The sequence below is a fragment of the Elephantulus edwardii genome, unplaced genomic scaffold (assembly GCF_000299155.1).
Source record: "Elephantulus edwardii isolate Elephantulus edwardi_28Jun2011 unplaced genomic scaffold, EleEdw1.0 scaffold00070, whole genome shotgun sequence".
NCBI lineage: Eukaryota > Metazoa > Chordata > Mammalia > Macroscelidea > Macroscelididae > Elephantulus > Elephantulus edwardii.
Genome location: NW_006399820.1, coordinates 1851914 through 1862942, shown reverse-complemented (window position 1 = coordinate 1862942; position 11029 = coordinate 1851914). Strand labels below are relative to the sequence as shown.

Below are 11029 nucleotides of genomic sequence, written 5' to 3'. Positions count from 1 at the left end.
CGGTTGGCGCAGGATAGAGCAGGGTTTAGGGCTGTTGTGCATAGGGTTGCTATGAATCAGAAACGACTCGATGGCACATAACAACAACAACAACATGACATACTCAGTAATCTTCAACAGAACTACAATTCAAAGGTATCAGCTCTTCTTTGATCTTACTTATTCAGTATCTAACTTCTATGTGCATATGAGGTGATTGTAAATACCCTGACCTGGGTGAGGTGCTCTTTCACCTTCAGAGTAACCTCTGCTCTTTAGAACTTTGAAGAAATCCTTTAGGGCAGATTTGGTAATTGCTGTACCATTTGTTTTCTTTACTGATGCATCTGTGAGCATTGTTTGTGGATCCAAGTAAAATGAAATTCTTGACAAATTCTTTCTTCTATTGACCATTATGTTGGTTATTGGTCTAGTTGTATTTTTGTTTTATTTTGAGGTGTTTAATCCATACTGAAGGTTATAGTCTTTAAGCTTCGTCAGTAAGTGCTTCAATTCTTCTTCAATTTCTGCAGGTAAGATTATCATCTGCTCAATCACAGGTTGCTAATGAACCTTTTTCAAATCCTTATGCTGTATCCTTCTTCTTCTAGTCCAGCTTCTTGGATTATTTGCTCAATGTGTAGTTTGAATAGTGAAAGGATACAACTCTGACGTACACCTTTCCTGATTTTAAACCGTTTGTTGTCTCTTCGTTCCAATTGAAAGACTGTTTCTTGGTCTATGTGTAGCTTCCAGATGAGCACAATTAAGTGTTCTAGGATTCTCTTCTTCTCAATGTTATCCATAATTTGCCATGATGTACACAATTGGATACATTTGTTTCATCAATAAAACACAGGTAAACTTTTTTTTTTTCTTCTGGTAGTCTTTGCTTTCAGCCAAGATCCATTTTATGCCAGCAGTGGTATCCTTCATTTCATGTCTATTTCTGTATTCAACTTGAATTTCTGGCAAATCCTTATTGAAGTTCCAGGCTTTTAAAAATATGATCTTCAGTATGATTTTACCATATGACCCAGAAATTCTATTGCTATGCATATACTCAAAGAACTTAAAACTGTAAACAACTGTAAACAACATCTCAAAATCAAACTCATTGCTTTTGAGTTGGTTTAAACTCATTAATGACTCAACTTATAGGACACCTAAAGGGTGTCATGATCAATATTTAAGGAAGCAGTCTACTTCATCTTTCTTCACTAAGTAGCTGGTGGTTTCAAACTGTTGGCTTATTAGTTAGATGAGGAATACCTTATTCAGTGCAACACTAGCTCTCCTAAAAGTAATATTAAGATAGAATTCATGTACCATGTAATTCATCCATTTAAAGTGTACAATTGGTTGGTTTTTATTATATTCACAGAGTTGTGCATCCATTTCCCAAAAATCCTAATATGACTGAGTTGATTTCAATTCATAACTACCCTTCATTTGCTTTCTGAGGTTGTAAATCTTTGAGGTAGGGAAGCCCATCTTTCTTTCTTGGAGTACCTAATGGATTGAAGCTGTGGGTGTTTTTAGTGGACTCAAACTGTGTATTCCAGTACGTTTTTCACTGTGCCACCAGGGTTACATTGCCTCAATACATTTTAGAACTTTTTTGTTACCTAAAAAAACAAACAAAAACAAAACAAAAAACAAAACAAACCACAACCAAAAACCCCAAACAAACAAACAAACAAACAAACAAAAACCAACCAACCTACCCAACTTCCCCTGTGGCCTTTAGCCATCACCCCAAATTCTGCTAGACTTCACCTCTAATCTCTCTGTGTTTGTGGATTTAGTTGTTCTAATATCTCATGTAAATGAAATCAGACTGTGTGACTTTTGTGGCTGGCTACTTGCATAATACTTTCAGGATTCCCTTATGTTGTAACATGCCTCAGTTTTTCATCCTTTTTCATGACTAAATAACATTTCATCTTGCTTTTCTGCCTATTGGTGGAAGCTAAGGTTGTTTTCACATTTGTTATGAATTATGCTGCTATAAACATGTTTTTGTGTGAATAAGTGTTTTCACTTTTCATAGATCCCCTAAGGGCTCTTGTCTGCTCCATCCCTTAGAGCTTGATCATCACAGCACATAGTGATATAGGAAGGATCAGGTACTAGAGGATTATAAGAAGACTCATAACTCTAATTTAGGAAGTTAGAAAAGGTTTGCCCTGGGACTTGAGAACAATGAATAGAAATGTTTCTACCTGTAGATTATTGCCCATTAGTAAAGTTGTGAAATAGATTTAGTGACTCATGCATGGCCAACTTTTTATAATACTTGACATAAAACAGAGTAGTAGATAGCATAGAGCTTCCCATATGGTAAAGACACCATTGTGTAAAATTTATTTTCCTTCACAAAATGTGAATGAATATTAAATTTCAGTTTAAAATATTCTGTACTGTGCTGTTATAGTCAGGTCTCTGGAAGTGCCTGCGGTTTGTGATTGGCTGCTGATTTAAAGGTTTGTGGTTCAAACCTGTCCAGTAGCACCGTGGAAGAAAGGCCTGGTGATCTGTAAAGATTATAGCCAAGACAACCCTATGGAGCAGTTCTACTCTGAACTATGTGAAGTCGCCATGAGTTGAAATGAACTCTGTTGGTGAGTTCAGGTTGTTGTCAGAAAAGTTTGAATACTACTGTTATTGTTGGGATTTCTGGCATGGAGATCTGATTTTTAATCTAGAGGTTTAAGTAGGACTGTACTAAAAGATGGAAGGACATAAGGTTAAGAGAGAGAAGGTAGTTTATCAATCGAGAGGTCCTTTGAAAGCTTCAATTTTAGGATCTTTATCTTTTTGTTTGATTTTAGTTATGCATTCATACAATAAATACTAAAATACCTACCATAAGCACATCAATAGAGAACTGCCTGAAGTTCTGGCTGGATTTAGAAGAGGCTGTGGCACCAGGAATATTATAGCTAATGTCAGAAGAATCTTAGCTGAAAGCAGAGAGTACCAGAGGAATGTCTATCTGTGCTTCATTGACTATGAAAAGGCATTTGACTGTGTGGATCACAACAAACTGTGACTGACTTTGAGAAGAATGGGAATCCAAGAACACTTGATTGTGCCTATGTGAAACTTATATTTGGACCACGTGGCAATTGTCAGAACAGAGCAAGAAAATACTGCATGGTTCAAAATTGGCAATGGTGTTCGTCAAGGATGTGTCCTATCTCCATATCTTTTCAGTCTATATGCAGAACACATTATCCGGGAAGCTGGGCTCTGTGAGAAGTGTGGCATCAGGACTGGCGGTACACTTATCAACATCTACGTTATGCAGATGACACAACCCTGTTTGCTGAAACTGAGGAGGACCTGAAGAAGATCAAGGACTGTAGCCTTTGATATGAATTGAAGCTTAGCATCAAGAAAACAAAGATTCTCACCATTGGGAGCATCATGATGGATGGTGAAGAGATTGAGATTGTTGACAGCTTTCAGTTTGCTTGGCTCTACAATCAACATTCTTGGTATCAGCAGCCAGGAAATTAAAAGAAGAATTGCATTGGGAAAGTCTGTTATCAGAGACTTCTCTAAGGTACTGAGGAGCAACGATGTCAGTCTGGAAACTAAGGTGCACTTGATACAGGCCATATTCTTTGCCATTACTTGCTATGCATCAGAGAGCTGAACAATGACTAGGGATGATAGAAGGAGAATTTATGCCTTTGAGCTTTGGTGCTGGAGAAGAGTATTGAATATACCATGGACTGGTAGGAGAACAAACGAATTCGTCCTGGAGCAAGTGAAGCCAGGTTACTCCCTGGAGGCAAGGATTCTGAGGCTTTGTCTGACGTACTTTGAGCATGTTGCAAGGTGGTGTCAGTCTTTGGAGAGGGACGTAATGCTTGGGAGGTTGGAGGGACAGTGCAGGAGAGGAAGACCCTTAGTGAGATGGATTGATTCAGTCACTGGGGTAATGAGGATAGTTGTCGGAGACAATAAGGTTGGCAAGAGTTGGAGCAGGGTTTAGGGCTGTTGTACATAGGGTCGCTATGAGTCGGAAGTGACTCTATGCCACATAACAAAACAACAACAACAATCACACCCATAAGTATGATATATTCTGGGACACACTATAAGTTAAGATTTACATGATCTCTGTTCTTTTGGAGCTTAGAATCAGACAGGGGAGACATCTAGGTAAAGATACAGTCACAAAAATGTCCTGCAAAATATGGCAGATTGAGTATATGGTGTCTGTAGAGAATACCTCGAAAGTTAGAAAGCAGAGGGGTATAATATATTTGCCACAAAGCTAGGAGAGTAGGAGAGAAGGCTATAGCAGGTAGAAACTATGGATAAGTTCTTTGCAGGGGTGATTTTTTTGGGAGCAGAGAACACTGGACTCTCGGGGCTTTAAAGGAACATGCCAGTAAGAAATGAGCTCAACACCCAAAAATCTCTGCCTTCTGGACAGTTCAGACTCATGTCAACCTCCTTTGGGTTTCTGAAGTGGTAAATCTGAATAACAGTCTGCTTCAATCTTCTCCCTCTCTCTTTTTTCCCCCCAATTTTGTGGAACAACTGATGGGTTCCAGCAACTGACCTTTTATTTTGTTATGTGTGTATGTATTGTTATGTATGTTATTGTTGTTATGTACCACTGAGTCAGAACCAACTCATAGTTGACCCTTCAGTGGGTTTTTCAGAGGCAGTAAATCTCATGGGAGTTGATTGCCCATCTTTCTCCCGTGTACCTTTGGGTTGGCAGCACAATTCCTTTCCACTAAGCCATCAGGGATCCATAGTTAGCTTCTTAGAGCCTCAGAAAGAATGGAAACCCCAGGTCCAGTGGAAGTGGCTGTAGGTTATGGAGTAGAAAAGAAGGGCATTAGTTGAAGGTCTACAGAAGCTGTCAGATCTCTGTCCCCATCCCCCACCCATCAAGGCTTTCCTTCCTCTCATCATAAAGGATGTGCCAAAGCTCGTATTGTGCAGCTGTAAATCATTAGCCATCACCCCGTTTGCCTCCCCCTTCCCCACATCAGCACACCTGAGAGATAAGATACATATTTATCAGAAACAGTGACATGGCTTAGGTAATGATTTTCCAATGGGAATGGGAGGGAGAAGAGGAAGAGGCCCTGGTCCCTAAGGGGAAGTGGGTCATATTCTCAGTGGGATGAGGGCTGTTTAGTTTGAAAAAGTACCTCTGAGGTGATTATAATGACACTGCCTCCCACACCTTCATCATTTACTTTCTACTCACTGCTTTTGTAGTTCTTCAGATAGTAACCACTTCTCAAACTTTTATTGTGTCTCTAGCCTTGTTTGGCTTGTTATTTACTTCATAAAGTAAAAATCAATGAGAATGAGATAATTCTCCTGAACGAGATCGGAGGGCACAATGGCACAGCAATGGGCTCAGACTTATCAAAGATCATACAAATAGCCCTGGACCAGGTGACACCTGGATGTTGTGAGCTGGCACTAATTCAGTGACTAAACCCATTGCCTTGGAATCACTTGGACTTAGCAACCCTCCAATTTGGTTTCTGAGACAGTAGATCTTTATGAGAGGAGATGATTCTTCTTTTTCCCACAGAGTAACTACCAAATTGGAACTACTGATCTTTTGGTGACCAGCCCAATATGTTACATGCTAACCTACCAGGGTTCCTTAATTTAAGGACAACTGTTAATTAACAACAGTCTATGATAGATGTTGGAGAGGCGGCAACAACAGCAACAACAACTATAAAGCAAATAGTGTCCTATGCTCATGGGATTGAAAACATATACATTTTAAATTGTAGGCAAACAGGGAGCTTTGGTGCCCTAGGAGCAAGGAGCTGCACTGTAATCCTGAAGGCACATGGTTCAAATCCACCAGCTGCTCCACCATTCTCCCATGTGATTAATGCCTCTGAAAACCTGCTGGAGGGTCAGCTGTGGGTCAGTTCTGACTCGACAGTACACAGCAACAACAACCTTGGAGTTATTATAGGTTCAATTTTAAATCATTGTAATAAGTATTGAAATGGAGCAAATCACATGAATATTTTGGTTTCTTAGTGCATATGAAAGCTTTATTTATACCATACTGTACTCTATCAGAGGAGCTCTGGTGACGTAGACCACAGCAAACTGTACTGCTAACCCAAAGACTTCTCTGGGAGTTTGAATCCACCAGCACCTCTGAGGAAGAAAGATGGGGAGTCTACTCTTACTGTGATTTACAGCCTCAGGGCCCAGTGGAGGCTGGCTGTGAGCCAGAACCAATCTGATGGCAATGAATTGGAGTTAATTTTTGAGTAGTTTAAGTTTGCAGTCTCGTAGTTAGGTGCCATCGAGTTAACTGTGACACATAGCAACCCTGTGAACAATGGATCTGAACCTTGCCCTATCCTGTGCCATCCTCATCCACATTATGAAAAACTTGAAATATTTTAAGAATTACCAAAAGGTGTCAAAGAGACATGAAGGAGCATGTGCTGTTGGAAAAATGACACCTGGATGTAGACTTACTGGACACAGAGTTTCCATTGGTAAAGAAATTTTCCTGAAGTGCAATAAGGTGACAGTTTAAATAAAGCAAGACACACTAATATGTTGGTTTCTCAGTGCAGATGAAAGTTACGTTTGCACTACGCTGTAGTCTACTAGGGATATGCTGGAAGCACAGAAAAATGAAGTATGCCTGCAAATACTTTAAAAATAAGGCAGCTGTTAAAGTGAAGGCTAAAATTTTTTCCTTTGTCCAGTCCTGTGTGCACCTTGGCCCCCCTCCCTCTGTCTTTCATTTCAAGTGAACCCAAATAAAATCCAAAGCACCAAAGTTTTGTTTTCTTTTTAACTCCTTATACCAGCCTTGTAAAAAGCTGGTGTTCATATTTATAATAAACATATTAAAATTTTCTTGATGGCTTTGGTCAAGAATCTGTATTCCTCCACATCAGAGGTTAAGACATCAAGGATGATTTCTCAAACTCTGGCAGCATTCCCTATGTTCCAGCAAAGTTTTTTAGGAGACAAACTGTGTTTTGGTTCTTCCCCCCCCACCCCCTTCCTTTCTCTCCTGGGAAAATCGCCAGGCCTATTGCAAAACATAATCTTTATAAAAAGACAAAACACTGAGACTGTAAGAATTTTCTTGAGGACTACACCCATAATAAATCTGGAATTTTCATTTTAATATCTAACATATCCTTTTACCCCCATGAGTATATACTACATCTCAATCATTAAGTAGTCTTTGTTCAGTGAAAGATAAATAGTCTGATATTGAGACTTAGAGGAGGAGGAGGAAAAGAGAGAGAAAGAGAGATGGGTTGTTATGTTATTGTGTTATACAACTGAGTCAGAAACAGCTCATAGCTGATGTTACCAGAAGCTGTATATCAAATGGGAAGAGATTGCCCCTCTTTCTCTTTGAGAGAAGTTGGTAGATTTGAACTGCCTGCCTTTGTGTTGGCAGTACAATTCCTTACTCACTAGACTACTTTTCGAAATACATCTTGCCTTTCCTCATGTAAGACATTAATGAAGACAGTTGTTTGGAATGCTGCCAGGTCTTCAGGAGATTTGAATTATTTAAGGAAACAGCTGGCAACTCTCTCTGTAACATCCCACCTCTGTCAGGGTCTGAAATTTCCTTTGCATGACTCAGTGAAAAAAGCCTGGGGAAAGGAGAGAATAGGGAGAAGAACCCCCTGTTGCCATTTCTAGCTTGCAAAGGGCTATTATGAATGTTTTAATTTAATTGTACTGCTTCCTCAAGTGGGTTAGAGCATGTAATAAACCCAAAGAAACCCTCACCCCAACTCAGCCTGCAGGAACTCAGCAAAAGAGTCTGTATGACCTGGGTTTGCCTCCCACATTTTTTGGTTTGAAAAGAATATTTTTTTTCCCCCATTTAGTGAACAATGTTATCTTGAGTGTGGGAACGATTACTTGAAGAGAAAACAAACTGTACTTAGACTTGCAAAACGGGTGACAGTGAAGAATTGCCAAGAAGGAGAGAAGGATCCTTTCCACACCCTCTTCCAGTGCCAGTGCCTGTAGCGTTCCTGGTGGAATTGCCGATCTCTCAGGGTAAACAGGAATTGCTGGCCCCTTGGCTAGTCCTGCCCACAGGCGTGGCACCCTTGGACTGACCCACTTCTCTAATGTTCTTGTTCTGGGAACATTGCTTCTCTGATTAGGTCATATTTTTAGTACTAGTGTGCATTTACGTTTGTAAGGCTGCATATTCTGGGAGCTCTGGTGGCTTAGTTTGTGGAGAGCTGTTCTGCCAATCCAAAGGCAGCAGGGTTCAAATACACCAGCTGCTCCGAGGGAGAAAAATGGACACTCTCCTTCTGTGTGACTTAACAATTCCTGAAAATTCACTTGAGGATTAGAAATTGATTTGGTTTCTATATGACAGCAGTGAGGAAGAGTAGTAGTATTAGAGGCATTTGTTCTAAAACCTACATAGAGAGAGTGGACCACTTAGGATCAGGAAGGACCTCAGCGCCAGTGAGAAGCATGAGGATGTGGGAGGGGCTCTTTGTCCTCTGTTTCTGTGCAAACCTGTTGGCTAGCAATCATACAAATAGAAGAGTTGAGGATTGTGTACCTATGAGGGAGTTTTGCTTTTCAAGGAGAGGAGCAAACGTGTGTGTGTGTGTGGGGGGGGGGGCTGTTGATAATCCATTCATGAAGAAGCAGGGGGGGGCGTTGGGCGGGATGAAGGGTGCAGCAATGAATGAATGGAATTCCAAAATCTCTGTAGATGTTCATTGAAATGAGAAATCAATAAATTAAAATATTAAAAAAATATTTGTGTATATTAAAACTGTCTGTGTTTCTAAGATTGTCACTTAAAAAAAGTTGTCTCCTTACCCCTCTTAAGTTTTTGGTTGAAACCAGAAGTATTCTAAGTAGTTTTGTTGGCTTTATATTATTTGTCTTGAACTTGAACAAATATAGTAAGGCCTGCTTATCTGGTGGGAAGCCCTGGTGGTGGTATAATGAAATGGTTAAAGACTTGGCTGCTAATCTCCAGGTTGGTGGTTCAAATCCACCAACCTCTCCAGTGGAGAACAATGAGGCAGTCTGCTCCCATTAAGACTGACAGCCCCCCCCCAAAAAAAAAGATTGACAGCCCCACACATCCTATCAGAAGACTCTGTTCTGTCCTATGTACAGGTCACTGTGAGTTGGACTCCGTGTGCAAGCAGTAGATTTGGTTTTTGGTTTCATCTGGAGATTGGAATCCCTTGTGGTGCAAATGGTAAACTTGCTCAGCTGCTGCTAACTGAAAGATAGGTGCCTTGGAAGAAAGGCCTGTCAATCTACTTTGAAAAATCAACCATCAAAAGCCCTACAGAGCACAGTTGTAGTCTGTCTGACACACACAGAGTCATCATGAGTCAGAGTCAACTCCACGGAAACTGGTTTCATCTGGCAATTGGCATATTTTGCTCCCTCTTCAGCTTCTCACCTTTGACTCTTTCTTTCACTTCTTGGAAACAACATGAGAAGTAAAATGATGTAAGCCGTGAAAAGAATTCTCTCTTGCAGACTCTGGTTAAGATTTTGAGTGGAAGAGGCGATGAAAACTATTGAACCAGAAGAAGTTTTTAAAAATTATGCCTTCATTTATTTTATATTTTCTTTTCTATCGATATTTTTCAAAATTAGAGTGGTTCACACTTGAAGTTAAGGAAGAATATGCCAGGTCAGAAGATTTAAAGACTCCAAGAAGAAGTCTTAACACTAAACTGTTAGGTAGGGCATTCTTTGCCTGAATTTCAAAACCAGATTATCATCATTTTTAAAACGAGTGTAATATATTCACAATTATTAACTAAATCTAAACACAGATTGCTGTTGACTTGATTCTGTTTCATGGCAAACATACAGGACAGTGTGGCACTACCCCATCGGTATTCTGGGGCTGTAAATCTCCATAGAAGTGACTGCCTACCTCTTCTTTCTCCCATAGAGCAGCTAGTGGGTTCTCGAGAAAACAGCGTGGTGGGGGCTTCTGACCCCCTTTAACTTTATAAAGAGAGAACGAATCACCAGCGGCATCAGTTTAAGATTGATTCCTGTGATTCATGTCTCTTTTCTCCAACCTTTTTACCTCAGTAGGCAGGTTGGTGATGTACTTCTGAAAAACCAGCCATTGAAAACCCTATGGAGCAGCCTGTGAAGGTCTAGTCTGACAGCTGTGAGGTTGTACGAGTCAGAATTAACGTGATGACAACTGGTTTATTAACTGTATGAGGTAGGTCCTATTTTACATCCACATTTTACAGAAGATAAGGAAATGATAGGCAGAGAGTTTTGGTGGTATCCCTGTAGTCAGGCGATGAGAGGCAGAATGTGGACAAGATCTTATGTCACAGATGATAAGGACAGTGGCCATTTCTCTCGCATGTGAGAGAATTCTGTAGTCTAGTCTGTCTTGTTTTAAGAACTCTGTGTAATACCGTGTGGTTTTCTCCTCCACATCAGCACTAGCCTTGTCTTTGATACAGGGAAACTGTGACAGCCTAACCTCAATAGGATTGCCCTATTTTTTTGGATCTCAACATGTTTTCCACCTTTAACAGGGTGCAGTCTTAACACATTTGTATCACTTGCTATTGTTCAAAGGACGAGTTTATAATCATAATGAAGGAAATACTAACAAATATGTTTAAAAAAGGAAGCTATTTGACTTCTATCAGAACTTCCTTCTGATAACAAGAACTCAAAGTCATTGATTTTTAGTTGGAACTGACTCATAATTGATTCTCTGTCGGGCTTTCAGAGGCTGTGAGTCATATGATAGGAGATTGCCTATCTTTCTCTCTTGGAATAGCTGGTGGATTCAAACTGCCTACCTTTATGTCAACAGCACAACTCTTTACCCACTAGATGACCAGATATCATTTAAATGGAACCCCTTCGTAAGTCAGAGACTACCTGTACTTGGTTATGGTTGAAGTCTTCTTTAGTTGATCAACATTCCCTACTTATTTAAATGATAGATGATCCTCTGTTGTAAACATTGGTACAGACCTTGAAGTTTGCACACTGC

General features: G+C 40.1%; 1 protein-coding gene across 2 annotated transcripts in view; it reads left to right on the top strand.

Moving 5' to 3' along the window:
* The window catches only part of LRRC16A (leucine rich repeat containing 16A), a 495675-nt gene that overhangs the window by 48231 nt on the left and 436415 nt on the right, over positions 1–11029 (top strand). The window lies entirely within an intron of this gene.